The sequence below is a fragment of the Panthera onca genome, chromosome B3, assembly GCF_046562875.1.
Source record: "Panthera onca isolate mPanOnc1 chromosome B3, mPanOnc1 haplotype 2, whole genome shotgun sequence".
NCBI classification, from domain to species: domain Eukaryota; kingdom Metazoa; phylum Chordata; class Mammalia; order Carnivora; family Felidae; genus Panthera; species Panthera onca.
Window position 1 is genome coordinate 89056085 of NC_138344.1, and position 24794 is coordinate 89080878.

General features: G+C 33.6%; 1 long non-coding RNA gene across 2 annotated transcripts in view; it reads right to left on the reverse strand.

Annotated features, from left to right (window-relative positions):
• LOC132669584 (uncharacterized) overlaps positions 1 to 21408 on the reverse strand; it is an 83333-nt gene extending 61925 nt beyond the window's left edge. Inside the window, exon 1 of one of the 2 annotated variants that reach the window (XR_009606194.3) lies at positions 21243 to 21408. This is a non-coding gene — a long non-coding RNA (uncharacterized LOC132669584). The remainder of the gene's footprint in view (positions 1 to 21242) is intronic. The other variant, XR_009606193.3, reaches the window with a different exon arrangement.
• Positions 21409 to 24794: the final 3386 nt, after the last annotated feature.

The window sequence follows — 24794 nt, forward strand, 5'->3', positions numbered from 1 at the left end:
TTTTTCCTCTCTCTTCTTTCAGGCTTTCTATAGATATGATCTTGTCATCTGCAAAGAAAAGACAGTTTTATGTCTTCTTTTCCATTCTGTATACATTTTATTTCCTTTTCTTGCTTTATTGCATTAGCAAAGACTTCCAGTACAATGTTGAAAAGGAGTGGGGAGATGTGACATTCTTGCCTGTACCTGATCTTAGCAGGAAAGCCTCAAATTTCTCACCATTAAGTATGATGTTAGCTGAAGGTTTGGTAGATAATCTTTATCAAGTGGAGGGAAATCTCCTCTATTCCCTTTTACTGAGAATTTTTATCATGAATGGCTGTTGGGATTCTGTGAGATGTTTTTTCTGCATCTATTGATATGATCACACGATTTCCTTTTTAGGTGTGTTGATGAGATTGATTACATAAATTGATTTTGAATGTTGAACCAGCCTGCATACCTGGGAGAAATCCCACATGGTCCTGGTGTATAATTCTATTCATGCTTTTTTTGGATTAGATTTGTGTGGGAGTGCTGACAACACTGACTCCATCTTTGGCTCTCCATCTTGTTCATGTCTGCATGATGATCTCCCTCAGGGCTGTGTGTTCCAGGCCCCACAGAGGTTAATGTGTGCCCTGACAGGAACGTGAGAAGGCTTGTTCTGATCTTCCCTAAAGTGGAACACAAGAAGGCCCTCTTTAGATAACTAGTAGAGATACTCTGGTGTACAGATGATGTCACTTTAGGTAACTACCCTTTGACCTCCCTGCCAGGCTCCTCACTCTATAAAAGCTGGGGATTAATGTTTGGACTTAGCAGAGAGTAGGGGTGGAAAATAGCTGCCTAGAGCTGGGATTGTTTATCAGTAAGATACCCTGAATAAAACTGTGTAAATAATATGGAGTGGTTTCCTTCATTTTTTTGGTCTCAAAGTTGCTTCTCAGTCTGGTAGATACTTTACTATCCTTCCTCCACCTACTAACGGATTTGCTACTATTTTATTGAGGATTTTTACATATATGTTCATGAGATATTTATATAGATCTGTAGTTTTCTTGTAGTGACTTTGTCTGGTTTGATATTGAGTAACGCTGGCTTCATAGAATGAGTTAGAAAGTATTTATTCCCTCTGTGTCCACCCTTTGAAAGATATTATAGAGAATTGGTATTTCACAAAACTCGTATGGGCCTGGTGCTAACAGTTTTGGAAGATTATGAATTATCAATTCCATTTCTTTAATAGATCTATTTAGGCCTATTTATATCTATTCTTGTGTGAGTTTTCACAGATGTGGCTTTCAAGATAATTTCTTCAACTTTTAAAACACAAACAAGTCATCCACAACTAACAGTGTACTAAATGATAAAGTATGAATCCTTTAATCCTAATATCAGGAACAAGGCAAGGATGTCTGCTGTCACTACTGACAGACCATGGTTTCTATTTTAACCAGAGCTTACTTCAAACTCAGAAAGAAGACTGGGCTTCTCAGAACACAAATAACAAAGAAACTCAATCATATGCTGTCTTACTCATGTTACTTCTCCTTATTAGACAACCATTTATGCTAAAAATTATAAAGTGAAAGGTAAAGATAAGGGAACCCATAGTTCCTTTTCCTTTCAGTTCTTCTTTACTCATCAATAAGTCAAAGGCAGAGAGTATAAGTAGCATATGTATGTATCAAGAAGTAAAATAAAGTCCACTTATTTTTTGTACATGATTTCTGTTATTCTGGTAAGAAAAATACATAGGCCTGTGTGAGCTATAGAATAAGAATTTATTTTAATGTTATTTTTTGATTTAGTGCATGATATAAATGCTCTTATATATGTATCAAAAATTGGCAATGCGAAATGGAAGAGTAAAATTCATGTTAAAATTTAAAATTAATTTTTTAAACTTAAAACAACATCAAATAACAAATAAAAACCACCATGGAAAGTTGAGGAAGGAAACACAAGAGAAGGGAAAAAGCTTTATGCTTTGGTACATTTAATTATACTATGTTCTACTTTTTGAACATGAAGCACCTTATTTAATTTTTCAATGGGTCTGACAAATTATATAGCCAGTACTGTTCACATATAGAATCAAATGAAACCAAATTTACATCTGAAATACAGAATGTAACTCCATTAAATTCAACAGAATGCTAAGTTTGTATTGCCTGTGTGTCTGTGCTTAACTTCCTCTCTCATGGAAATATCCCTAGTTGACTTTTACTTTGCTATAGTGGACTAAAATATGAGGCCATCTTGCATTTCAAACTTCCAGCTAATTAGATTGTATTGAACAATATCTATAAATTGCCTATGGTAGTAGGCAGAATTCCTAAAATGGCCCCCATGAGATATCTCACAATAATTGCCAGAAATTATATGATATCACTTCCATGGTTATGTTATGTTACATATCATGGCTGGCCTTAAGATGAGGGACATTATCTGGGTAAGTTATAGCTAATCACATGAGTACTTTTAAAAACAAATCTTCTTTTTCTGGTAACAGAAGAAGAAACTACAGAAATTTGAAGTGGGAGAAAGACACTCTTGCTAATTTGAAGTTGAAGGGAAACACAGGAAGAAATGTGATGGGCCTGCAGGAGTAGAGAACAGCCCTTTGCTGACAATAAGACCTAGCTGCAAGGAACTGGATTCTCTCAATAAATTGAATGAGTTTGGATTCAGATTCCTCCCTGGATGGGATGTTAGCCTGGACTGCAGCCTTGAATTTGGCTTTGTGAGACCCTGAGCACAGAACCCACCTCAGTGAACCCAAACCTCTGATTTACAGAGTAATAATAAATAGTGAGTACATATTGGAATGATTAGGTATGGTTTTAAGTTGATTGGTTTGAGGCAATATGGCTGAAGTATTAATCCCAGCGTTCTTTTTTGCAGAAGAAAATAGACGGAGACAATCCCTTTGAAATAGATTTGTCTCCTTTGCTTCTCAGTAGCATTTATTGATTACATATTCCATCAATCATTCACTGGTCTATGGAATGTTTTATTGTCCAATAAGTAAAACATTGTTTTTTCTAAAATGCAATTTCTGGAAAATGCTCTCAAAATTTGGCTTTCCCACAGCTGACAAGAACTGAGGAGATAGTACATAACTACAGTCTCTCTTCCCAAGTGGATTTCAATACAGTTTAATTTAATCATCCCCTGTAGGCTTGCTTATATATCTTGTTGATCAGTACGGTTGACACTTCTATTCTGGAAAATCTTTTATGGTTTACTGTATCTTCAGGCTTCACTCCAATTGGTAGAAAGTCTATTATGCCAAGACAATGGGTTATAGATAAAACAAATAGTGCTGTATGAACTTTAAAATATTCTGAGTCCAGTGTCAGGTCAGAGCAAAAAGACTACATTCCCAAAGCTATAAAATATAATTTTAGAAGCTTTTAATGATTGTTTATTAAGATAGTTCTAAGCTATTTTATTGTAGACTTTTAAATAAAATTCTAGCTGCCACCATAAATGAGAAAATACTAACAAATAAAACAGAGGTAATTGATTTTTTTTGTAAAGCATGAACACATTTCTCATCCACAGGAAACACACAGACAACTCCCAGTGATACCAATTCAAAGAACATAACCAGCAACAGGTTGTAAGAATGTCATTCATTAACACCTATTGAAGAAAACATCAACAAACCCTTAAATATCAAGCAATGTAAATATAAAAATATATATATATATATTTACATTGTATTTGACCCTCTGAAGTAATATATATATATATATTTTTTTTTTTTTTCCTGACCTAAGCAATCTACTAATAGACCAGAGTATGTTTAAAGAGATTATTTGTGGGATTAATTTTGGCTGATATATTCTTCATTAGCTTTTAAGTTAAAAGTTAGGTGTGCAAATGATTACTAAATATTCAGCATTTGAAAAAGGGAAACGGGTGCATGGGTGGCTCAGTCAGTTAAGCTTCTGACTTCAGCTCAGGTTATGATCTCGTGGTTTGTGGGTTCAAGTCCTCAATTGGACTCAGTGGTGACAGCTCGGAGCCTGGAGCCTGTTTCAGATTCTATGTCTCCCTCTCTCTCTGTATCCCTCCCCTGCTTGTGCTCTGTCTGTCTCTCTCTCAAAAATAAATACATTAGAAAATTAGTACATAAATAAATAAATAAATAAATAAATAAATAAATAAGGGAAACAGAACATATGTATAATACTTTATTCTCATAATGCTCTATAATGAAAGATTTTGGTTACATTCTAACATAAAAAATTAGAATGTGCTCAATGCCACTGAATGGTCAATTTTAAAATGCTTAAAATGGTAAATTTTACCATTCACCTTTTCATGATGAATGCTGTATGTATTTGCCCCATAAAAACAAGTTAATTCATATGCCTTGAGAGAAAACACATTTTCCCAAGTTCAATAAGAAACAACTCATAATACTTCTAGGGCTATCTAAAGACCTTAGAGCTGCACTGTCCAAGACACTTCTGCCAGTAGCCATATGTGAATGTTAAACACTTAATGTGTGGCTGGTGCAGCTAAGCAACTCACTTTTTTTTTTTTTTTTTTAACATTTATTTTTGAGAGACAGAGCATGAGCAGGGGAGGGGCAGAGAGAGAATGAGACACAGAAGCTGAAGCAGGCTCCAGGCCCGGAGCTTTCAGCACAGAACCTGACTTGGGGCTTGAACTCATGAACTGTGAGATCATGATCTGAGTGACCCAGGCACCCCAACTAAGTAACTGATTTTTAAATTTTATTTTAATAAGTGTAAGTTTAAATTTAAAAAGTGAAGCAGTAGAAAACAATTTTTGTATGAAACTCAATATTGTTCTGGTAGGACCATATTTCACCATAACTATTGCACTGAACAAGTTATTACTGCTGTATTATAGTGTGCCTCTTAGATGCATACCTTGTTTCCAATAATACACAGAAACATGCCTCTTATCTCTTTTGTGTCAATGGATTGATTTAGTGTGAATGACATTTCCTATAATCTGATAAATTGTCTGTAAAATTGTCATGTCATGATTTGAATATTTTATTCACACAACATGAATTACAGTTTTACCTATGAAATCATGAATGGTAATTAAATTGATATAATTATTATTTCCACGGTAATATAATTAAATTATTTTTGTGGTTAAACAAGTATAAACATATTTGTAAATTCATAATGAAAGCATACTACCGAAGTTGAACTGAGAAGAAATGCAGAAGCCAGTGTTAAGACCAGAACATTGAAGTAAAATAAATACTGGAAAATAGTATGTCACATGTTTCATGAAAAGATCATAGCAAACTATTGTGACAGAGTCCAACAATTGTCTGTTGTGTAAACTCTTTTGGAGATAATAATGTGGACAATATGAAGATTTTTTTTCAGCCAACACAGTGAGTTTGATAAGAAATTTCCTCCCAAAAGTCAGAAAAGAATTGATGGAATTAGTATTTTAGAATCAGAATCAACAAAAATTTGAATTTTTTTTTTTTAATTTTTTTTTTAACGTTTATTTATTTTTGGGACAGAGAGAGACAGAGCATGAACAGGGGAGGGGCAGAGAGAGAGGGAGGCACAGAATCGGAAGCAGGCTCCAGGCTCTGAGCCATAAGCCCAGAGCCCGACGCGGGGCTCAAACTCATGGACCGCGAGATCGTGACCTGAGCTGAAGTCGGATGCTTAACCGACTGAGCCACCCAGGCGCCCCTGAAATTATTTTTAACAGGATCTGAGTTTGTTTATTTGATCAGCTATAAAATGACTTGGATCCCCTGTCAGAAATGGAAATCCATTTTTAGAAGGAGTTATGGTAAAATAAATTACTTTTTAAATTATGGGATCTTTGATAGAAAATTATGAGTACATGAATAATAAATTACATGTTTTAGAAAATGCGAATGATTTTCAATTAAGCATGGAGTATTTTCTTGTTGAACACCAATCTTTTGAAAAATATTGAATATCAATTGAGTCAAAATATGAAAATTACAATGTTCTTTAGCTTTAGATGAGTCATGCATTATAAGATACTGCCCACTTAATACTCTGTGTGTCTTTTGTTTCATATGACTTCAGTCCATTACCTAAGTAATCAATTCATGTTATGGATATTTTGCAATCATTTACATCTGTTCAACAAAGATATCGGTTTGATATGAAGATATTAGCTTCTACCGTAGTAGAATTATGATAGTTATATCAAAAATCAGCGCTGTTTGCACATTTAAAGCAAGAGAGTGGTAATTTCCTTACTGATATGTTCCACTCTATGATGCATGATGAAACAACCATGATACTATGAAAATTAACATGCATGTATAAAAAGTGTTCAACATTTATGTGTAAATGCTATGAGTTATTTAAAACAATTTATTAATTCTAGTGATGAGGTTGATGTGATCCTTCAAGAATTCCACTCAACCTTGTGCCTCACAAAAGCTTATTGTTCACTGCTATCCTTTTTTTACTAAAGAAAAATCTCTGTAATATTTTGTCTTACAACCATCCCTTCTAGAGAATGGAGGCCTCAATACATGGTTAAGTGTTAACAAACAGAATTTTGTGCCATAAATATGGCAGAATTTCTGTGAATCATATTGGCAGCTCAATTCTGGAAACTCTCCAGTGGTTTGAGGTATAATTTGATCATTTTCTTTCATTAGACTTTCATTAGTCAGCTTTTCTCTCCACCACCTCCATCCCCAGGCTGTGGTTCTAGGAAATTCGTTACAAAATGTGTGTTTTTTTTCTAATTAGGGCACTGGAATTAGTAACAGAGTATTAAAAATACATTAAGCAGGGCAATAAATTTCATTCACTCTGCACATTTTCATCTTACACAATACATAGCAGGTATATTTTATAACAGACTCTTTAGTGAACAGATGTAATCACTACCAGGGAAGCAAGATTAAGAATTCAAAGTTGAAGACACTGTTGTAATATTGTTCACTAGGTTTTGTTGACATATGGAATAATTTGTCTTAGATAATGGGATATATAGTTTCCTCACTCTTTGGAAATTGAGGAATGATTTTATAATATGGCACTTTTAAAAGTTAGTATCATTAGTAATCACTGAAATGGCTATGATTTTCAAAGTAGGCAAAGAGAAATCAGTGTTCTGAATTTTTTTCATATAGTGACACCAAGACTGTGTACACAGGTTGATTTACTTTCCAGAATTAACTAAAGGCCTAAAAATGGTTCTTTGTGTATGTCTAAATTAGAGTCAGCAAGATCAAAAGCCACCTTCTCTTAAAAACACTAGATAATTTCCTCATTAAAGAATTCAAAAGAACAAGTTGTGGAATTATGTCTTGTTGATAGATGTTTTTTCTCCATGTGAACAAAATAGTTTTTAAAGTACAGTTAGTGGTTCAGTAGCACTAAGGTAACATGAAAATGTCCATGATTAATCCAGGGCTTTCCTATTTTACTTCCTCTTAACAGAAAAAAAAGGCTCTTAAAAGTTAAGTATTGTGTCTGTTTCTAGTATAGCTTTGTAAGATTTTATTCTATAAATAACAAATGTAAACACATTTGTTTACAAACACTATAGGAAGGATTTGGAGAAGAAAACAAAGTAGACAAATTTTGGAGGGCAGTTAAGTGTTGTAGGAAAAGGCTGGCATGGGGTGGGCTGATGTTGCAGGAGGGCCTAAAAGTGTGACCTATGGTGAGTAAAGATTCAAAAGAGCAAGTTCATCATCTTTCTGGCCTGAGAAAAGTGAGAGCAAAGTTTTGGACAACTATGGCCTATGAAGAATGAGAGTGGGTACTGAGAGAGAGAGGAAAAAAAAAACCCAAACAAACAAAACTGAATTATAGTAGTCCTGAACTCTATATTAGTTTTATCCAATTCTCTGGCTGACTCCAAGCCAGTTGTGTGCAAGGAAAATTTGAAGCAATGTGTGGAAAAGATTAATGAATTGCCCTTCTACCATTACCATCAAGGTAAAATAGATTTTGCAGTTTGAACATAACCATGTCAATGCCTTGCTTAAATAAAAATGTGAACACTCTTGATAGGTGTATATCAGAATGCAGCATCTTCATGACAATATTTACAATGTCTGTTATAATCTAAAGTCAATAGGCATACAAAAAGAATCAGGAAAATACAATCGATTCTGAAGGGAAAATAATATCAACAGAGGCCAGCTGCAAGATAACTTGATGTTGAAATTATCAGATAAGGACATTAAAGAAGCTACCATAATTAGACTTAATGAGGTAAAGGAAAAAATAAACATGAAGGATAAAGAGATAAGATATTTTAGCAGAGAAATACAAAATACAAAAGAAAACTAAATGTAAGTTTTAAAAGTGAAAATTTTAGTATTTAAATTTAAAAAAATAACTGGCTGGGGAAATGAAGATAATAGAAAACAAATAACCCTTTGAAGAGGACAGAGAAAATATTTTTGAACAAAGTAAACAAAGACTCTGGGAAGTTAGGAAGAAAATTAAAAGGGCTAATACACATATAATTTAATTCATGGAAGAAGAGAAGAAAAAAAAGATGAAGCAGAAAGTGTGTCTGAAAATTAATGGCTGAAAAATTTACAAATTTGGTGAAATACAATATTTACATTTTAATAATATGTGCGATAAACACAAAAGAAAATATGTTTAAACATATCACATCCAAACTGCTGAAAGGGAAAAGTAGAGGAAGAGTATTGAATGCTGCCAGGCAAAAATAAAACATTGAGAGGATTCCAAAGGTGGCAGAGTAGGAAGCCCCAGGAACCTGTCTCACCACTGCCAGAATTAATCTGATGTAACTCTTTTGGAATTTAGGAGTCTATTGAAAGCTTGCAACTTAACAGAAGACTTGGAGAATTAATTGCAGTGAACTTTTGTCAATTTCAGCTCTTAGCACAGTGTCCTCTCCCCAGTACATACCCCCAGTCCCATGGCAAGTAGTCATGAACATATTTTGGGGGGAGCATCTTGCATGCAGTTTGTGGAAACCAGGGTGGGACATTTGCTGTCCAACAAATATCAGGGATCTGTGCTCTGATCACTGATTGTTGCTTTTGCTTTTGGTGGTACGAGGAGGCAGGTGGCCATTGCTATTGTACCTGACCACATTTTTGCCTCTCCCACTCTTGCTGAAGTGACCTCCAAGCTATTTAAAAAGCTAGAACTCTTTACATCTAAAGAGTAAAAGTGTGATGAGCCCAGTATGGTGACTAAAAGGTAAAAGATTAAGAGGGGTAAAAAGAGGTACAGTGTTGCAAAATATCTAACTTTTACATACATTACTAGTGCTGAACAACCACTAGGGTGATCACCAAAAAAATAACTGCAAAGGGACCTATAAATTTCAAAATAATTCTTTAAAAACTCAAATAATGTGAGGCGCCTGGGTGGCTCAGTTGGTTAAGCGTCTGACTTCGGCTCAGGCCATGATCTCACGGTTTGTGAGTTTGAGCCCTGCTTCAGGCTCTGTGCTGACAGCTCGGAGCCTGGAGCCTGTTTCGGTTCTGTGTCTCCTTCTCTGTCCCTCCCCAACTTGTGCTCTGTCTCTCTATGTCTCTCAAAAAATAAACAAATGTAAATTTTTTTTTTAATTAAAAAAAATAAAAACTCAAATAATGCAAAAAAAAAAAAAAAAAAAGAACAGAAAAATGGAAACAGGAGAATACAGAAACAAAAAGTGACATTTCCCACCATCGAACATACACTGTACAGATTTTACTTTATATTTTACAAGTATTCTTACCTTCACTGGAACGTAATTTTGTGAAAACAGAGATCATTTGTTTCCATGTACTTATTTACACATTTTTAAATTAATTTCAATTTCATATTCTCTAAGTACCTGAAACATATTAAATGCTTAAAAACTATTGGTTGCATAAATTAATACATTTCAGACTTAATTTAATTTTTATCTATTAAGGTAGAACTAATCTAATGTGAGCCAAATAGACCCATATGAGAGAATACATGAAAATCATTTATATTCTTCACCTGAGTGCTAAATTCAATTCCACGTTTTCTAAAGCTTACTCTTCCTAGAATCAACATATTCTTAGTTGTTGAATCATAGTATAATTTCTGGTTCGTTGGCAGCTCAAGTTACCATTTTAAATCCTATCAAGGAAAGCATGAGTAGAGATAAGTGATCCTCAGTGGAATCTGGTTAGACTCAGATTATCAAGGTTTTCTTCCAGATGCTTTATGATGATAAAAATGCTGTATGTACTTATTAAGTTTGTTCAGTTGGGCCACATAGTCCTCTTGTTATAACATTTTGATATTCTAATATGTAGCCCCAGAAGCAACCCATACAGAAGTATCTTGGAAAGTTGGGTAAAAAGATTACTTGAGGGGCGCCTGGGTGGCTCAGTCAGTTAAGCGTCCGACTTCGGCTCAGGTCATGATCTCACGGTTCGTGGGTTCGAGCCCTGCATTGGGCTCTGTGCTGACAGCTCTGAGCCTGGAGTCTGCTTCGGATTCTGTGTCTCCCTCTCTCTCTCTCTGCCCCTCCCCTGCTCATGCTGTCTCTGTCTCTCAAAAATAAATAAATGTAAAAAAAAATCATATAAAGTACTTTGCAAGATATCTGTCACATTATTTCTCTTTAACATATTAAATGGGTAGTAATAGATGAAGTTAATACATCACGTTCTTTTCAAACTAGCTTTATCTGTTTATTTAGACAAGTCACAAGATTACCTCTGGGTTTGCTAAGGATGTTGATTGAACAGAGAAGGAGACAGATAAACAAAAATAGGCAAAGAATTTGAGTGAAATTAGTTTCCAATATTTATTTCTACTTTTCAACAGATCAAATATGACACTGTGAGGCAACATAATATGAAACTATGACAGGGTTTTCAGCCAAGCCAATGGCTAAGGCTTCTGGGTATCTGGAAAAATTAGAATAGAGAGAGAATGAGGAGGACCCAAAAGAAATGGATCTTTCCTCCACCCAATCGTATGTTAATCTATTCCCTGAAATCAATAGTTTTCATTTTTATGTAAGATAAATTTTAATAAATTAAGAAATCAAAGGAGCTCAACCATCTCATTGGAGCTAACCAAAACCTTAGTGGGGTTAAGTGAGGTGGAACAAAACAGGAAACATCTATCACACATGGCCTAATTCTTAAGAAACCCAAATGGAAAATTCTTACACTGAAAAATAAGACACAACCACTTATTTAGTAAAGAAATATTGGGGTCCCTGGGTGGCTCAGTCAGTAAGCATCCAACTTCAGCTCAGGTCATGATCTCACAGTTGTTGAGTTTGAGCCATGCATCGGGCTCTGTGCTGACAGTGCAGAGCCTAGAGTCTGCTATAGATTCTGTGTCTCCCTTTGTCTCTGCCCCTCCCCTTATTGTACCCTGTCTCTCAAAAATGAATAAATGTTTAAAAAATATTTTTTTAAGAAATATTAACGAGGCCACTGAGGAGATTTCACTAAACAAGACTTGAATATATTCCTTTTAAAAGGAATGACTTAGTAAGTTAGTCCTTAAAACTTATTTACTAATTTAACATAGGCCTAGTGGAAATTGCTCATCTCCATTTCACAAATATCAGCTGAAGTGCCTCACGTGGGTGCTACGAAACCACTTTCCACATAAACATGGCCAGGGCTGCCAGGTGCTGCCTGCTATAGCCAGAGTACTCAGTACAGCACTTACACTGTTAACTAAGGTCTCTCCACAGGCTACTTGGTTTTCCTCACAGTAGGGTGGCTGGTTACAAGAGTGACTATCACAAGAAAGTGGTATCGTTTTCGACATTGCTTCGGAAGTCACATGGCATATTTCTGCTCCACTCTGTTGAAAAAAAACACCTAGTTTTAAGCAGATATAATCAACCCCTGTTGATGTTGGAGTGGTAAAATTCTAGAAGTGTAGTAGTGGCCATTTTTGGAAAATCCAAAGTTTCATACTCAATTCTTCTGTGGCCTACACACAATATTTTAGACAAAATAAACACTTTAGCCCTCAGTGAAAAATATCAAAAACTCATGTTTCCACGCTTACATCATTTGAGTTTATATCATTTCACACACTTAAGTTCAACTTTGCTAAGATAAGTAAGTTTCAATGTTTCACTTGTTCAACTGTTTAATTTACTCACAAATATTTATGATCGCTGGTTTACATTTAGCACTTTACATAATCTGGGACATGGCTTCATGCAAATATGTCAATATTTTATTATGCTTAATATTTTACTTTTAAAATTATAAAATTCTTTATCACACTACGGCATAATTAACACTGGTTTTTTACTTCTCTTCCTTTTTACTTTATTTTTTACCTCTATACCTTTTCATTTCAAATTGTCCTATCCTAAACCATATTTAAATTAGAATATTTTTATGTTTTTGGGGGGTTTTTTTGCTTTATTTTAAAGAGATACGGAATATCAATTGGGCATGACACAATGTCATCTCTTTCTTAGGAATTACTTGGAGTTTTCTTTGAAAACAAGTGAGGAAAATATGGAATTATGCTTTTCTTTATTGATTTATATTATATCATTGGCAGTTTCTAGTTGGTTACCAGATAAATACATTTTGATAGTTATTCCTACCATAGTCAGAAAGATTGCAGTTAATACTATGAATATTGTGAAATGAAACATATACAAATCTTCCAATATATACCAACATTATAGATCTTAGTACAAAAATTGACCACTATCATCAATGGACTGCTAAACTGTTGGTTTAAGGTAGTTTTGGCTGAGCCAACTAAATGAGGAAACTGAATTCTAGTCTACTGTGGTCCTCAATATAGATGGGTTTCAAAGGTATGGTCATATCAATAAATAAAACTATTAAGAATTCTATTAATAATAAAAGCAATTCCTATTATGTATACAGTCTATTTTTCCTCACAAATCCTATCTTCCTAATTGTAGCTTATCATTTCTGTTTACCTCAATATTAGTAATGAAGCAAGTTGTGAATCTAAGCAATAATTAGAAAGAAAGCATTAGATTATTTTCTTCAACATTTCTCTCATCTTCCAATTGCAATAAGATAATGTATGATGACAGAGCATGTCAATAGGAATGATGCAATTATTTTTCTAAATGAATGCGATGAAACATGATTAGGTGAAGCCCTTTTACTTGGTTTGCTGTAGTTTTGCCTTTTAATACTTTCATTTCAGCTACTAAACATTTGTGGTTGGCAAACAAATCTATCTTCTGTTGAATTTTGTTTTATGGAATCTCTAGGATCATAAATGGTTTCCAGTGTGCAGAGACATTTATAAAATAATAGAAATGTTTAAGCTATTAAAATGTTTTCCTGAAATTGCAAATTATATGAAGTCAATTAATTGACCATTATTTGTTGTTTTTCACATATGATATACCCTTATCCAATGAAGTTTCAATTTTTTTAAATATTTTTGGAAATCTCTGTTCCAAAACTGTCTCTAAAGATACAAATAGACCACAGAAAATTACTGTATTTTTATATCTATTATCATTAGTTTCAATGTTTCTAAAAAATTAAATATCTCTTTAAATGATGCCAAATCTTACCCTTGAGATAAACTGTTTAAATTGATTCATATTTTACCCATCAATATAAAAGTATCCTAAAAACATTCAATATGCGTTTTTTATTTTCTGTACTTAATTCAGAATTTTAAAGTAATTTTATCACCAGAATAACTCTGAGTTTTCTCCTTTATTTCAATATTTTGTGTCATCTTTCTCCAGAATAATGTTTCAAACAGTAAGTGTACAATGTAGCCTAAAATATAAAATGAAATTTTTAATAAATTGTGTCTGTAATATCACAAAATTGCCAAGAATATATATGTTAAATGATTTCCTTAAAATAAAAATCACTAATTGTTTTCCTTGTGTTGGTTTTGTATCTCATTTTATTATACAGTTGATAAAAAATAATGTGCTATGAAACCTGAATTCAATAACACTGTCAGAACTATACCCTAAAAATAACTCCAGATTATTCAAGTATCCGTTGTGCATGGTAAATATTTAAAACTGTCCCAGATTCTTCTGCCAGATACCATGCCTTGATCCCTTCTTAATAGAATGTAAGTTCTGGAACCAGACTACCTGGGTTTAAATCCTTGCCCTACCATTTCTGTCACCTTAGAAATATTTTACCAGTCTCCTCCAGTTACCATCTATAAAATGGTGAACGTATATCACTTATTATGATGGGCATTAAATTAAATATTTCATCTAAATGTTTAGCATATGCTCTGTTCTTTAAAAAGTATATAGCTTTTATTTTTTAAATGATTTTTCTGCTCCAGATCATCTGTTCAGGTGATATAAATTTCAGAGTTGCCTTATCAAAAATAATTGTTAGCAAAGTAAATATGAATTTTCTGCAACAAACCAATTTTCTCAAAAGGAAATAAAATGCAATTTGATTTTTCCTTTTCTTAATGTTTTTTCTGTAACTTGCCTGTATTAGCTCAAAAAAGGAAAAGCATCACTTTATCTCCTAGTTTCTGCCTCATGAACACTGGCTTTCAGAATATAAAAAAATAATTTGGTACCGACTGCTGATTTTCTAGTGATCCATTTAGGGGTTCAGTGTGCTTATTTAATAATGAGTGCATATTCATTTCCTGTTTGCAAATTTTATAGTACAATTCTGTATGTACTCTACATGAGATATCTCAATATTATGTATGGCTTTTAAGCAAGTGCATCAAAACACAATTGACTTGTTTCCTTGTATTTAGTCATTTGCTTAACCACTAGAGGGAAATAAAACACATAATCCCTGTCCATAATGAATTTCAAAGGTTGGTTTATAAGACCATGTCAAGGCTCTGTAACTTTTATTCTAGTAGCTATGTTTTTCTCTTAAAGGCAAGAGATATTACTTCAATTACATGGTTTTCAGTATATTAGATAACCTCTAATCTCAGCTAGATTGTTGAGAGCTAAAAAAGGAAAAAAAATAAATCTAGGTCATAAACTCATTTTCCAAGTGTCCTTTTAGGAAAAAGAGGACTGTATGTCATAGAATGTGCATTGAAATAGCCTCAATTATTTTAAAATTAAAAAAAATTTATGTGATTACCAATTTATAGAAATTAGTTTAAAAATAATAATACAGTTTTTGAGTATTTATAATTTCTTATTGATTTATTCCATATTTTTATTGCATATTAATTTTGCCCAATGACTCCATTAGATAAATGCTATGAATTATGAGAATAATAGCAAAATTACAATAAATAACCTAGTTTAGATAAATAAACGACCAAATGGTAATAGTTGTGTTTTTGTTCTTTCTTACTTTTCTCCTTCTTTAAAAGGAATAATTGAGAGGAGCCTGGGTGGCTCAGTTGGTTAAGAATCTGACTTTGGCTCAGGTCATGATCTCACAGTTTGTTAGTTTGAGCCCCGTGTTGGGCTCTGTGCTGACAGCTCAGAGCCAAGAGCCTGCTTCAGATTCTGGGTCTCCCTCTCTCTCTGCCCCTCCCTCCTGCCGTTCATGCTCTGTCTTTCTCAAAAATAAGCAAACATAAAAAAATAATTAAATAAAAAGTTACAGAGAGGGAAGGAGGCAAACCATAAGAGACTCTTAAAAACTGAGAGTAAACTGAAGGTTGATGGGGGGTGGGAGTGAGGGGAAAGTGGGTGATAGGCATTGAGGAGGACACCTGTTGGGATGAACACTGGGTGTTGTATGGAAACCAATTTGACAATAACTTTCATATTAAATAAATAAATAAATAAATAAATAAAATAAAACACACTCGATTTTCCCAAGATGAAAAAAAAAAAAAAAAGAAAGAAAGAAAAAAAGAAAGAAAAAGAAAATGTCATGATAATGGGAATGATTAAATATCTTTTTCAGTTTTGGATGTGTAAGTTTAGAGTAGGATAAATTGGAAAAATGAAAATAATTGGTAAATAAATATACTGGAATATATTTTGTAACTTTTTTCCTTTTACATGTATTTAATTGAAATTTTGAATGGCAATACTGCTTTTCAAAATTAAGATCATCCCTGCAAATTACAAAACACCTTGACTTTTTCTGAGTCTTCTAAGAAGAGTAATTCCTAAGCCATCCATTAAGAAGTACTCAAATGTGTTGAAATGCTAATTGTAATTGTATATTTGTCTTTAATAAGCACACATACACTTAGGTTGGAAATGTATTAATTCATTGTCTTATTTCTTATCTAGTGCACCAGCCCACTAAGTTCAGCTCAAATATATGTGCTCCAAATGCTTTATCAGTTGTATTAGAAGATATACATTGTTGTTACTTTTGTGTTACAGATGATGTCTTTTATGCCAAATTCTACCATTACATAATATTACAAATATGATCAGAACAGCAGTTACTTTTAAACTCTTGTCCATATTGCTATATCTTCCTGCAGAATTATTACTACAGTTAACAGTATAAGAATATTGTTTCCAAAATGATTCTGCACATAACTGTAGTACTAATTAAAATAATTATTTTTCCATAAGATTTTTAATATTTTAATTTTAATTGTGACACATTTTGAACAGAGAAAATAGCAGAAAATAATATTACATATACCTATCCGTAATTATAATTAAACGTACATTACAATACTATTTGGTCCTACGTAGACCAAAGTACATACACTATTCTTTTCCTCTTTATCATTACCCAGAGTTAACCAAATTCCTAACATTGGTATCATTTCCATGCTTTTTACTCTTCATTTCTTGATATTCATTTCTTACATATGTTTCAATATGTAATATCAGAGCACACACATCATTGCTTTGATTTGCTTCTTGAAATGTTACAAAATAATGGACTCACGAAACTATCTTATTTAAGGTTCTATATGTCACTTTTGAAGGAGAGAAATTGGCCAATGCTATTTTACCCATGTATTTCCCTTTTTGGTTTTAGTACAAAATAAAACTACACTAAAAATATTTGGGTTCAAGTGCTGGCTAAGATGTATGTACATATTACCAGTATGTGCTAATGAATACTGAGAACTCTCACAAGTAAATAGAGCAGACAGAATAGAGGTGAAGACCAGGATTCAAGCTATCATTAAAGTTGCAGTGAATTTAACTTTTTTTTTTTTTTTTTTTTTACTTGCTCTGATACCTCCTGGCTTGAACCCATGTACCAGAAGAATCCACTGAATCAAGGAAGGAGCTCCAAGAGAAAACCTCTAGCTCTGGCTCAAGGAGCATAAAAGGGAACCCCTGATACTCCAAGAGGGTATATAATGTTTCTCTTTTGTTTTTTTTCCTCTCTTCTCCTACACTCTAGTCTTTAAACAACCACATCATGGTTACAGCAATGGAAGCCTGAAAGAGGCAAAATTACAAGAGAGAGGAACCTTCATCTTCCTATAATGGAATGTGTTTCCAAAAGAATGGGTAAAATTCCATTATTTATTTTTTCTTTCTCTTAACTTTGTTTTGCTAGGCTCTGGATTCAGGAGCAGTTTGTGGAATGCACACCAAAGCAGGGTACATATATTTCCAGTGTTCTGTGTAGAATTCCAGAGATTAGCCCAAAGAAACCAGGAAGTGCAAGAGAGGTTATAGAGATGAAAGTGCTAAGGAAAAAGATACACAAATTGTTTATGAATTTCTGGGCTCCTCTTAAAACTCCATGCTTGTGGATCTGATCTCATTCAGTACACCAAACACTGAATTGAACAGATAGACCACCAGGTCTGGGTATTGGTTGGTATACATATAGAACAGATCTGAATAGTGTAGTAAAGAATTTGAATCAGAATTACCTACAAGGGTAGACACATAAGGCTAGTAGCAGACCTGTCCACTGAAACTTGGCAGGCCAGAAGGGAGCGGCAGGAAATCTTCAATGTGCTGAATAGGAAAATATGCATCCAAGAATCCTTTATCCAGCAAGCTGTCATTCAGAATAGAAGGAGAGATAAAAGCTTTCCCAGAAAAACAAACTAAAGGAGTTTATGATCACTAAACCAGCCCTGCAGGAGATCCTACGGGGGACTCTGTGAGTGGAAAGCAGCAAAGACTACAAAGGACCAGAGACATCACCATGCACATGAAACCTACATATAACACAATGACACTAAATCCATAAAATTCAATAATCAAAATAATAATTATAATATATATAATATATAATATATATAATATAATAATAATAATAATAATAATAATAATCAAAATGCCCCAATCAAAAGACATAGGGTATCAGAATGGATAAAAAAACCAAGATCCATCTATATGCTGCCTACAAGACTCATTTTAGACCTGAGGACACCAGCAGCCTGAAAGTGAGGGGATAGAGAGCCATCTATCTTGTCACTGGATGTTAAACGAAAGCCGGAATAGCCATACTTATATCAGACAAACTAGATTTTAAAACAAAGACTGTAACAAGAGATGAAGAAGGGCATTATATCATAATTAAGGGGTCTATCCACTAAGATGAGCTAACAATTGTAAATGTTTATGCCCCCAACCTGGAGACACCCAGATATATAAAAGAATTAATCACAAACATAAATAAATGTATAGATAACAATACTGTTATTGTAGGGGACTTTAATACTCCACTCACAACAAAGGACAGATCATATAGGCAGAAAATCAGTAAGGAATCAATGGCTCTGAATGACACATTGTACCAGATGGACTTAAAAGATATATTCAGAACTTTTCATTCAAACGTAGCAGAATACACTTTCTTTTTGAGTACACATGGAATATTCTCCAAAATAGATCATATACTGAGTCACAAAACGGCCCTGAAAAAATATAAAAGGATTGAGATCATACTATGTATATTTTCAGATCACAATGCTATGAAACTTAAAGTCAACTTTAAGAAAAAATTTGGAAAGCCCCAAATACATGGAGATTAAAGAACATCCCACTAAGGATAAATGGGTCAACCAGGAAACTAAAGAAGAAATTAAAAAATATATGGAATCAAATGAAAATGAAAACATGGCAGTGCAAACCCTTTGGGATGCAGCAAAGGCATTCCTAAGAGAACAATACATTGCAATCCAGGCCTATCTTAAGAAGCAAAAAAAGTTCCCAAATACAGAACCTAACATCACACCTAAAGGAACTAGAAAGACAGTAACAAAGAAAGCCCAAACCAGCAAAAGAAGAGAAATAATAAAGATTAGAGCAGAAATAAACAATATAGAATCAAAAAAAAAAGTAGAACATATCAATGAATCTAAGAGCCTTTTTTTGAAAGAATAAACAAAATTGATAACCCCCTAGCCAGACTTCTCAAAAAGAAAAGAGAGAGGGCCCAATTAGAGGCAATGAAAGAGAAGAGATCACAACCAACCTCACAGAAATACAATTATTAGAGAATACTGTGAAAAATTATATGCCAACAAACTGGACAATCTGGAAGAAATGGACAAATTCCTAGATACTCACACGCTACCAAAACTCAAAAGGGAAGAAATAGAAAATTTGAACAAACCTATAACCAGCAAAGAAATGAATCAGTTATCAAAAATCTGCCAACAAATAAGAGCCCTGGGCCAGATGGCTTCCCCGGAGAATTCTATCAGACATTTAAGGCAGAATTAATACCTATTCTTCTCAAGCTCTTCCAAAAAATAGAAACGGAAGGAAAGCTTCTGGACTCATTCTATGATGCCAGCATTAGCTTGATTCCCAAACCAGACAGAGGCCCCACTAAAAAGGAGAGTTACAGACCAATATCCCTGATGAACATGGATATAAATGTCAACAAAATACTAGCAAATCAAATTCAACACTATATTAAAAGAATTATTCACCATGATCAAGCGGGATTCATTCCTGGCTGGGCTGTAGGGCTCATTCAATATTCGCAAATCAATCAACGTGAAACATCACATTAATAGGAGAAAGGATAAGAACCACATGATCCTGTCAATAGATTCAGAAAAATCATTTGACAAAATACAGCATCTTTCTTAATAAAAATCCTCAAGAAAGGCTGGATAGAAGGAACATACCTAACCATTCAAAAGCCATATGTGAAAGGCCCATAGCTAGTATCATCCTTAATGAGGATAAGCTGAGAGCCTTTCCCCTGAGATCAGGAACATGACAGGGATGTCTACTCTCACCACTGTTGTTTAACATAGTGTTAGAAGTCCTAGCATCAGCAATCAGACAACAAGATGAAATAAAAGGCATCTGAATTGGCAAAGAAGAAGTCAAACTTTTACTTTCTGCAGATGACATTATACTCTACATGGAAAGCCCGAAAGACTCCACCAAAAAAACTACTAGAACTCATACATGAATTCAACAAAACCGAAGGATATAAAATCAATGTACAGAAATCTGCTGCATTTCTATACACCAATAATGAAGCAACAGAAAGAGATATAAAGGAATCGATCCCATTTACAATTGTACCAAGAACCATAAAATACCTAGGAATAAACCAAAGCAAAGAGGTAAAAGATCTTTTCACTGAAAACTATAGAAAGCTTATGAAAGAAATTGAAGAAGACACAAGGAAATGGAAAAATATGCCATGCTCATGGATTGTAAGAACAAATATTGTTAAAATGTTATACTACCCAAAGAAATCTACACATTCAATGAAATCCAATTAAAATAATACCAGCATTCTTCACAGATCTAGAACAAACAATCCTAAAATTTGTATGGAACCACAAAAGACCCCAAATAGCCAAAGTAACGTTGAAAAAGAAAACAAAAGCCGGAGACATCACAATCCAAGACTTTAGCTGTAATCATCATAGACAATACGGTATTGGCACAAAAACAGACATATAGACCAATGGAATAGAAGAGAGAACCCAGAAATGGATCCACAAATATAGGGCCAACTAATCCTCAACAAAGCAAGAAAAGAGTATCCTTTGGGAAAAAAAAGAAAAAGACAGTCTCTTTAGCAAATGATGCTGGGAGGACTGGATAGCAACATGCAGAAGAATGAAACTGGACTGCTTTCTTACACCATACACAAAAATAAATTCAAAATGGATGAAGGACCTAAATGTGAGACAGGAAACCATCAAAACGCTAGAGGAGAAAACAGGCAACAATTCTTTGACTTTGGCCACAGCAACTTCTTACTTGACATGTCTCTGAAGGCAAGGAAATAAAAGCAAAAAATGAACTACTGGGACCTCACCTAGATAAAAAGTTTCTGCACATCAAAAGAAATAATAATACTGAAAGGCAACTGACAGAGTGGAGAAGATATTTGCAAATAACATATTAGATAAAAGGTTAGTATCAAAAATCAATAAAGAACTTACCAAACTCAACACCCCAAAAGCAAATAATCCAGAAGAAATGGGCAGAAGACATTAATAGACACTTTTCTAAAGAAGACATCCAGATGGCAAACAGACACATAAAATATGCTCAACATCGCTCATCATCAGGGAAATACAAATCAAAACCACAATGAGATACCTCCTCACACTGGTCAGAACGGCTAAAATTAACAACTCAGGAAATGAAAGATGTTGGCAAGGATGTGGAGAAAGAGGAACACTCTTGCACTGTTGGTGAGAATGCAAACTCATGTAGCTACTCTAGAAAACAGTGTGGAGGTTCCTCAAAAAATTATAAATAGAATTACCCCATGATGCAGCACAAGCACTATTAGGAATTTATCCAAAGGACACAGGAGTGCTGATTCATAGGGGCACAAAACCCCAATGTTTATAGCAATGCTATCATCAATAGCCAAATTATGGAAAGAGCCCAAATGTCCATCAACTGATGATTGGATAAAGAAGATATGGTAAATATAAATATAAATATAAATATAAATATAAATATAAATATAAATATAAATATAAATATAAATATATAAATATATATATATATATATATGTAAATACACACACACACACACACACACACACACACACACACACACACAATGGAATACTACCCAGCATTGAAAAAGAATGAAATTTTGCCATTTGCAACAATGTGGGTGGAACTGGAGGGTATTATGCTAAGTGAAGTAAGTCAAAAAAAGATTATCATATGTTTTCACTCATATGAGGAATTTGAGAAACTTAACAGAAGACCATAGGAGAAGGGAAGGAAAAATAAGTTATGAACAGAGAGGGAGGCAAACTTCAAGAGACCCTTAAATACAGAGAAAAAACTGAGGATTGATGGGAATTAGGAGGGGGGTGGGGAAAATGGGTGGTGGGCATTGAGGAGGGCACTTGTTGGGATGAGCATTGGGTGTTGTATTTAAGTGATGAATCATGAGAATCTACTCCTGAAGCCAGGACTATGACTTGACAATAAATTATTGAAGGAAGGAAGGAAGGAAAGAAAGAAAGAAAGAAAGAAAGAAAGAAAGAAAGAAAGAAAGAAAGAAAGAAAAGAAGGAAGGAAGGAAGAGAGGGAGGGAGAAAGAAAAGAAAAGAAAAGAAAAGAAAAGAAAAGAAAAGAAAAGAAAGCAAGCAAGCAAACAAGCAAACATGTGGAAAATACAATCTAATTTTCTTCTCTTCTTTTTTGTTTAAAGTTGAAATGAGTACTGGAACACCAAGATAGTACTAAATATACACAAAGGGAATATTTAAGATAATTATAGAGCAAAATAAGCCCAAAGCAAGCAGTAAGATGGTAATAATAAAGTGGAGAAATCAATGAAACAGACTAGCAAAAAACAACAAAGAGAATCAATGAAACCAAAAGCTGGTTTTCTTGAAAAGATCAATAAAATTGACAAACCTCAAAGACTGACAAAGACAAGAAGATAAGACACAAATTACCAGTATCAGGAATGAAATAGGGGATATCATTAAAGACCCTGTAGACATCAAAAAGGTAATAGGGGTCTCCTAGGAACAACTTTATACACATAAAGTTAAGCTTTTGATAAAATGGACCAGTACCTTGAAAATCATATTCTGCCACAACTCACCTAAGATGAAATAACAATTTTAATGGCCATATAACCATTAAAGAAATTGAATTCATTCATTTATTTAAAAAATCCCAAAAGAAAGTTCCAGGCCCATTCTCTTTAAGAATTATGTCAAACTTACAAAGAATAAATGCTGAATCTAGACAATGTCTTCCAGAATGTAGAAAAGGAGGGAAACTTTTCAACCCAATTTTTTGAGGCCATCATTACTCTGATACCAAAATAAGAGTTTACACAAAAAGGAAACTATAGACCAATATTCCTCATGAATATAGATGTAAAATTATTTACAAAATACTAGCAAATAAAAGTCAGCAATATATAAAAATAATTATATACCATGACCAAATGGAGTGTATTCTAGGGATAGTAGGCTATTTAATTATTCAAAAATCAATCAGTATAATCTGTCATATTAACAGGCTAAAGAAGAAAAATTACCTAATCGTGTACTTTTCTTCAGAAAAATCATTGGACAAAATTCAACACCCATTTATGATACAAACTCCCACTAAACGGAGGGGAGGAAATCTGATTTTGATAAAGAGCACATACTAAAACTCAGCATCAAGGGATACTTAAAAATGTTTTCTCCCTTGAGATTAGGCACAACAAGAATTTCTTATCTCAATGCTTTTTTTCAGCATAGGATTGCAAGTTCTAGCTAATGGACTAAGGCAAAAATGAATGAACGAACTAAAGAAATAACAGATAACCAGATTAGAAAGGAAAAAAAAGTTTCTCATTTATGGAAAACATGAATTTATATGGAGAAAATCGCAAGGAATCTAATAAAGAAAGAACAAAAAACAATCACAACTTCTAGAACCAAGTGCGTGTAACATGGTCACAGGATGCAAAATAAACACCTACAAAAAATCTATTGTATTTCTACATATGAGTAGTGAACATGTGATCATCGAAATTAAAATGTTACAAAATCATTTATAATTGCTCTAAAAACAAAATGCTAAGATGTAAATATAACAAAACATGCATGCTTAAAATTGCAAAATCCCAATTAAAGAAATAAAAATTTTAAGTAAATCATACCCTGTCTAAATAAAACACGTGGGGTGCCTGGATGGTTCAGTCAGTTAACATCAACTCTCGATTTCTGCCTAGGTCAGTTTCATGGTTTGAGGGTTTGAGCCCTGCATGGGACTCTGAGCTGTCTGATAGTAAGGAGCCTGCTTGGGATTCTCTGTTTCTGCCTCTCTCTCTCTCTCTCTCTCTCTCTCTCTCTCTCTCTCTCCCCTTCTCCTGACCCAGTGTGCATACGTACTCTTTCTCTCAAAATAAATAAACTGAAAAATAAATAAACAAATAAATAAATGAAACATGCAGTGTTCATAGGTTGGAAGACTCAACAAAGTAAAAATTTAATTCTATCTAAATTGCTAAAAAAATTTCTATCAAAATCCTTGATAGACTCATTATGGAGATGGGCATGATTAATCCAAGATTCATGTGGAAAAGCAAAGAATGTACAGTAGCTAAAATAATTTATAAAAAGAGGAAGAAAGTGGATGGATCATTGTAACTGGAATTAAGTTTTACTACATAACCACAGTTATCAGTTACCATTAGCAAAATAAACACCTCAATCAATGGAACAGATAAGAGAATCCAGAAATAAACCTGCGCAAATCTCCAAATGAACTTAAAAAGGAGCAAAATCAATTCAATGGTGGAAGGATGGACAGCAACAAGTTGTGTTAGAGTAGTAAGACTCCCATAGGCTCCTGCCCCTCTCTCAAAAACCTTGACCTAAATGTCACACTTTATACAAAAATTAGCACATAACACAATACTATACAAAGTAGAATACTATATTTATTTTATTTTATTTTATTTTATTTTATTTTATTTTATTTTTTTACTTTATTTTATTTTATTTTACTTT